Below are 6,686 nucleotides of genomic sequence, written 5' to 3'. Positions count from 1 at the left end.
CTCTCCCCTTCCCCCTGGAGGAGTGTGCTTTGTACCGGATGGAAGGATGTTTCCTGTGTCGGGTTACACTCAGGTGCCTGGCTATTTCTAGAACTGCTTTGGAAGAGCACCTGGACGTTCATGTTCGGAAGATGCTCACAATGACTAACATGCTGGTGGGCAGCACCTCTGAAGGCCGGGGTGGGGGTGGCCTTGCAGCTGCTGCACGTGGCCACTGGGCTAGTATCTTTGAGTGGCAGTCTGCCAGGCCGGGGGTAGGCGGAAGGGAGCTGGGATTCCCTGGCCTCCCTCCTACTTCCCGCCAATTAGGTCAGGTCAGCCTTTGGCTGTGTTAAATGCTTTAGGAAGTTCCTGGAGCCTTTCCCGTTGTTTACCTTGTGAAGACACTTCAGTCAGGGTTTTTAATAGAACAACTCAACATGAAATTAATTTCCTGGGCGAGCTGGTAGTGAGGCATACTGGCGTTAACAACTCCAACTTTAGATTTTTCAGTTCAGCTTTTGACCTTGCTTCCTTTCAGGAAGAACTCTTTTATGGAATTCAGCCAGCCCTAAGTGTGTGTGTGTGTGTGTGTTTCTCTTTTGTCCACCAAATATGCCATGTTTTGATACATCAGATTTCCCACAGATAGATGTGTCAGGAATTCCTTCTTTCCTCCTGCCCCAGGGCCAGTCCGAGCTTCCTCCCAAAGCCTGCACGGGTCCCCTCAGTGAGGAGCAGCCTTCCCACGCTGTCACTCACGCTGCAAGCACCTCCAGGAAGAAGAGGCAGGCGGCACTGTGGGAGCACAGGCAGACCTGGGCTTAACCTCCTGAACTACTACTCATTTTTTGAAAGACCTTGTACAAGTTATTCAATGTCCCTGAGACTCAGTTTCTTCATTTCTCAAATCAGACTAACGATGCCTGAGTGGCCAGCTATTGTGGGAGTCGATGAGGTAAAGACAAACGAAGTGATGGGGCGATGCCTGGCCCGGGATGGCGGTTCCTGCCCAGGGAAGGATTCTGTGTCCTCCCGTAATGCCCGGTTCCCCGCTTTGCCATCAATAGGTGCTCAACAGACATCTCCTGGATGGGGTGTGTGAAAAGAGATCCTGGGGCCCCAAACCCTTAGGACAGTAGCAAGGAAGTCACTTTCTTTCCCGTGCCTCCTTGTCAAACTAAAGCTATATACACGTCCTGTGGTTTTGTTGGTTGGTTGTGCTTTTAAATGCAATATAGAGTGCTCTTTATGTATACCTCAACACCCGGTAAAGTATTGCGACCCCACTGGATCATGTGGGCTCATTCCTGACGTTGCTCCTGAGGCTGGGCCATCTCAGAGAGGCACCGGGGTCTCAGCAGAAGGGGGTGGTGGCCTGGGCATTGGATGAGGCCCCTCCACTGCGCTGACATAGCAGCACAGCACAACGCACAGCATAGCAGGCGCACTCATCACCTGTAAAGCAGAGGAGGACACTGAGGCTCAGAGAAGTTAGGAAATTTTACTGGGTGCCCAAGAAGAGACATAGGAAAACAGGATTCTTGGCTCTAAAAGCCATGACATCCATTGTGTCACACTGAATTTTGAGTCAGAGATGCTATGATGGAGTTGTGACTTTGCCACTAGGCAGCAGGAGGCCTTGGGAGCACCACACAGTATTTTTGAGGCTCCACTTTGCTCAGCCTAAAAGGAGGGTTGGCCGGGTTCCCCAGCCCGGGTGTCCGTGGCCACCCGCACCGGCCATTGCTAGTCTCGACAGCCCTCTAGTGGCGCTCTGCGGGAACGCAGCGGCACCTAACCTCTCCTTTGCCATTATTCACAAAGGGCTGCTGCAGACTCCCGGGGTTAGGTGCCTGTCTGGCCTTCACTGACCAAGAATTAAAAATAAACAAGGCTCAGAGAAGCCTTGGGGATAGAGATGAGCTGACTGGTTCCCAGAAAGTGTTATTAATTTTAAAACTTTGGGTCCTGTTTGTTCTATGCTGTAACTAGAACTTTCACCCTTGAATGATAATGAAAACTCCTCCAAACAGATTAAAATTGTAATTTGAAATTCAGTCATGGTATGTACACATGCCTGACCCTGTTGATATCCCACAGCCCTGATCTTGTCAGGCCCTCTCTGCAGCAGCAGGAAAGCGGAGGGCCAACACATTAGGTTCCAGCTCTGGTTCTGCCATCAATGTGATGTCACTGGTCCTTTCACCTGTCTGCACCCCAAACCCATCATCGATAGCATGAGGGGCTTGTTAGCAGAGCCCTTGCAAGTCTAATGTCTTATGCACGTGCATGGACGGGGCTGCTGCTCTGGCATGGCAGAGTCCTACCATTCCATCCAGTCTTTGAAATTCTCGCTGATGGCAACATGCCTTTCTGAGAGGTGGGGCAGAGGTTGTTAGGTGGAGATATTATCTAGAGCTATGAAGCAGAGTAAGGTGAGCAAACATGGCCTTATGAGCCATCCACTTGCCGACAACTCTCACTTCTCTGACCCAGGCCTCTTTCTTGAGATCCAGACTTAGTAGCTACCTGCCTACTCCCTTTGGAAATCTAACAGTATTTCAGACTTAACATGGCCAATGGAGCTATTGACTCCCCACCTCTCCCAAATATATTCCCCCACCCCAGCCTTCCCCACCTCAGTATCACTATCTACCTAGTTGCTCTGGGAGCCCTACTTGATTCTCTTCTTTCACGCATATCCCCACATCTAGGTTTCCAAACACCCCTTTGCTCTACCTACAAATATATCTCAAAGCTGACAACTTCTTCCACCTCCACTGTCTGTGACAACACATCATCCTCCCTCCACCTCGATGAGGGCTGTAGCTTCTTATCTGGTCTTAGACGGCTACTCTTCCCCCTGCAATCTGCCCCTGCAGTGATCATTCAGAAAAGCAGAACAGATTGTGTGGCCCCCTTGCTTAAATCCCTTTAGTGGTTTTGCCTTTGCTTATGGAATCAAACCAAATCCTTGTCTACAGGCCCTGCCAGGTTCCACCTGCCACTCTCTCAGCCTTCTCTTTCTCCACCCACCCTTCATTCATCTCACATTGCCCTGGCCATTCTGTCCCTGCAGATACCAAAGTTTTCCTCCTCTTGGGGCCTATGTTCTCCTTCCTGCCTGAAATGCTCTTCCCCTAGATCCTGGTGTGGCTGCCTCATCTCAAATGTGACCTCCCTAGAGAGGCCATCCCTGGCCACCCTGAGTGAAGGAGGCCTTAGTCGCATCCTCATAGTTTATGTCCTTTCTAGCCCTTACTCCTCCTGCCTGATATTGTTTTATTTATTTGCTTAGGAGTTTAACAGGACTCTCCACATTAGGATATATCTTACTTTTGAGCAGAGAATGTATTTCTCTTGTTTGCTGGCGATTCCCCGGAACTTTGAATTGTGCCTGTCGCACTGTAGGTCTTCAAAAGTACTTGATGACGAATTAACTGACAAGCGGATAATCGTGGCCTGCTTCATTAACTCTTAACTCTACACAGCTGAGTTCAGCATTGTAGCACAAGCACTTGTCATGCAGAAGAAAAAGTTTTCCCGATCATGATGCCTTTGCCCTATTCTCTAGTTTTAACTGAACACAGTTCTTAAGATTCATTTCTGGCTATCATGGTAGCATTGAGTGGGATATAAAGACACAAAACATGAAGGAATGTCTGCTCCGGGCTAGCAGAGGTGGAGGCGATGAGGAGGGTATGCGTGTGTGATGAGTGTGTATTTTTGTATGCCTGCCTGTGAGTTGGGGGCATGCGGTTTCAGTTTATAGCTGAGCGTGGTAAATGATTTTCAGTTGCATTATCTGCTATTCTGAGCGTAACTTAGTGTAAATAAAGCACCAGGTGGCAGCAGGGGAGTATTGCTACACTATTTTTAGCACTTAAGGCACTTTCCCAGTGGATGAGCTGCTATAGAAAATGCACAATTAGACACAGTCCCTGAACAAAGAGCTTGCAATCTATAGGTGGATCAGTTGTCATTATATAAAGGGCTATATCTTCATTATCAATAACATATATGCTGAATGCCCTTCCCTGCAAGATTGTAGTCAAGGTCTACAGAATCTGAGCGGGCCAGGGTGAGCCTTGCTCTGTGGAGATTCCAATAGAAAATAAAAAATAAAGGAAATTGAGGCGAGAGATGGTGGCCACTGAGGGGTCATGAAGGCTGCACAAGGTGGCAAGCAGGGTCAGCCAGAGCAGACATTGCCCCAGCTGCACCCACTGGCCGCCCCAGCAGCAGCAGAGGAGGCGATGGTGGCAAGGCCGGAGAAGCGATGGCATCCCCTATGAACGAGCCTGGACCCGCCCACCTATGTCCTGTACAGGGACAGAGCAGAATGGGCTGATACAGATCCAGGGCCACAGAACAATGGTCCCAATCCCATGGTCCAGATCATCTATAGTGAAAAATTTAGATATGTTTTTGATTACTTCCGAGCTGTTCTGCAATGTGATGAAAGAAGTGAACGAGCTTTTAAACTAACCTGAGATGCTTTTGAATTAAATGCAGCCGATTATACAGTGTGGCATTTTCAGAGAGCTCTCTCAAAGTCACTTCAATAGGATCCACGTGAGGAAATGAGCTACATCACTGCAATAATTGAGGAACAGCCCCCAAACTATCAAATTTGGCATCATAGGTGAGTATTAGTGGAATGGCTAAAAGATCCATCTCGGGAGCTTGAGTTTATTGCTGATATTCTTAATCAGGATGCAAGAAATTATCATGCCTGGCAGCATCAACAACGGGTTATTCAGGAATTTAAACTTTGGGATAATGAGCTGCGGTATGTAGATCAGCTTCTGAAAGAGGATGTGAGAAATAACTCTGTCTAGAACCAAGGATACTTCGTCATTTCAAACACCACTGGCTACAGTAATTGTGCTGTGTTGGAGAGAGAAGTCCAGTATACCCTGGAAACGGAACCATTTGAAAGGGATTTTGTAGGATCAGGGTCTTTCCAAATATTCCAATCTATTACATCAACTACTTGATTTACAATAGAGTCACAGTTCCCCCTACCTCATTGCCTTTCTTGTGGATATCTATGAAGACATGCTAGAAAACCAATGTGACAACAAGGAAGACATTCTTAATAAAGCATTAGAGTTATGTGAAATCCTAGCTAAATAAAAGGACACTGTAAGGAAGGAATATTGGAGATATGTTGGAAGATCCCTTCAAAGGAAACACAGCACAGAAAGTGACCCACCAACAAATGTACAGCAATAACACCATCCAGAAGAACTTGATGGAATGCTCTTATTTCTTTAAGGGACTTTTTTGCCTGTGGTGTAAAACGTGCATTTTGCAGGTATTGCTTTTTAACAAGAACTAAGTGGGATGCTCCTTGGGTACTGCTGCTATTCAGACTAACTCTAAGTAATTTGATTCTTTTAAAGCAAAGGAACTTTTGTAGTCTTATCAACATTAATTCTAATGCCTTAGCATCGACCCCTCCCTAAATGGTCTATGTATCAGGATTTGTAGCAGTGATGATTGCAGGTCACTTGTATGTCATGGATATGAGGTAACTGAAGGTTCGGTTCAGTAAGCAGGTTCAGAATACAATTGTTACATCAGAACTGCTACATCATACTCATAGTATCTTGCTATCACTGTAACCAGCTAATGCCAAAAGAATGGTTTTGTAATCAAATTACAGATGAATCTAAAAACAAAAACAAAAAAAAATAAAGGAAATTTAATAGCTATACAAACCCTGAACAAGTTAAGGAATCATTATGTATTATAATTATTTGTTTACTTGTTTTTTACAGCTTATTGTCTATTCCATTCTCTAAACTGAAAGTTCTTTGAGGGCAGGAACCAGTCCTTTTCATCTTTGAAACTTGCAACAATTAGCAGTGAGCCTATCTCATAAAAGGGGCTTAATAAATGTTTGTTGAACAAATGAAAAAAAAGTAAAAAAAAAAAAAGAGAGAAGGAAAAATAAGAAACATTTCCATACAGAAAGGAATCAGGAGCATGCCTTGTATGAAATATTTAAGTTGCATGCTCCCAATCCTAGCATATGGCCATGTTTACCTTCCCTTCTTTTTTCTTCAAGAAAAGACAAAAATCTTTTCATGCCCTGACTTCAGCAGAATATTGGGCCTTTTAGGCCGGGCGTGGTGGCTCATACCTGTAATCCTAGCACTCTGGGAGGCCGAGTCGGGAGGATCGCTCGAGGTCAGGAGATAGAGACCAGCCTGAGCAAGAGCGAGACCCCATGTCTACTAAAAATAGAAAGAAATTATCTGGCCAACTAAAAAAATACATATAGAAAAAATTAGCCGGGCATGGTGGCACTTGCCTGTAGTCCCAGCTACTCAGGAGGCTGAGGCAGAAGGATTGCTTGAGCCCAGGAGTTTGAGGTTGCTGTGAACTAGGCTGACACCACGGCACTCTAGCCCGGGCAACAGAGCGAGACTCTGTCTCAAAAAAAAAGTTCAGAATATTGGGCCTTTTAGAACTTTTAGGATCAAGAAATCTGGTTGAATGAGAGAGGTTACCGGACAAAACCTTTAAGACACATTCCCATTTGTCTGAATCAGCTTTGCCTACCATTTTCATAGCTAAAGATCATCAGTGTGGGCCTGGAGACCAGGTTCTATGTTTTATAATCTTCAACATTTAGTATGTTTATTATCACCCAAGTATTGAAAGACAAAGGCCATACACCTTACATCTTAGCA

General features: G+C 45.8%; 1 pseudogene; it reads left to right on the top strand.

The window, feature by feature from the left end:
• Window positions 1-901: 901 nt before the first annotated feature.
• On the top strand, window positions 902-5,220 carry LOC123634768 (annotated as a pseudogene).
• Window positions 5,221-6,686: the final 1,466 nt, after the last annotated feature.

This window comes from Lemur catta, chromosome 3 (assembly GCF_020740605.2).
Source record: "Lemur catta isolate mLemCat1 chromosome 3, mLemCat1.pri, whole genome shotgun sequence".
Taxonomy (NCBI): domain Eukaryota; kingdom Metazoa; phylum Chordata; class Mammalia; order Primates; family Lemuridae; genus Lemur; species Lemur catta.
Note: the sequence above shows the minus strand (reverse complement) of the source record. Positions and strands in the feature narration are given on the sequence as shown.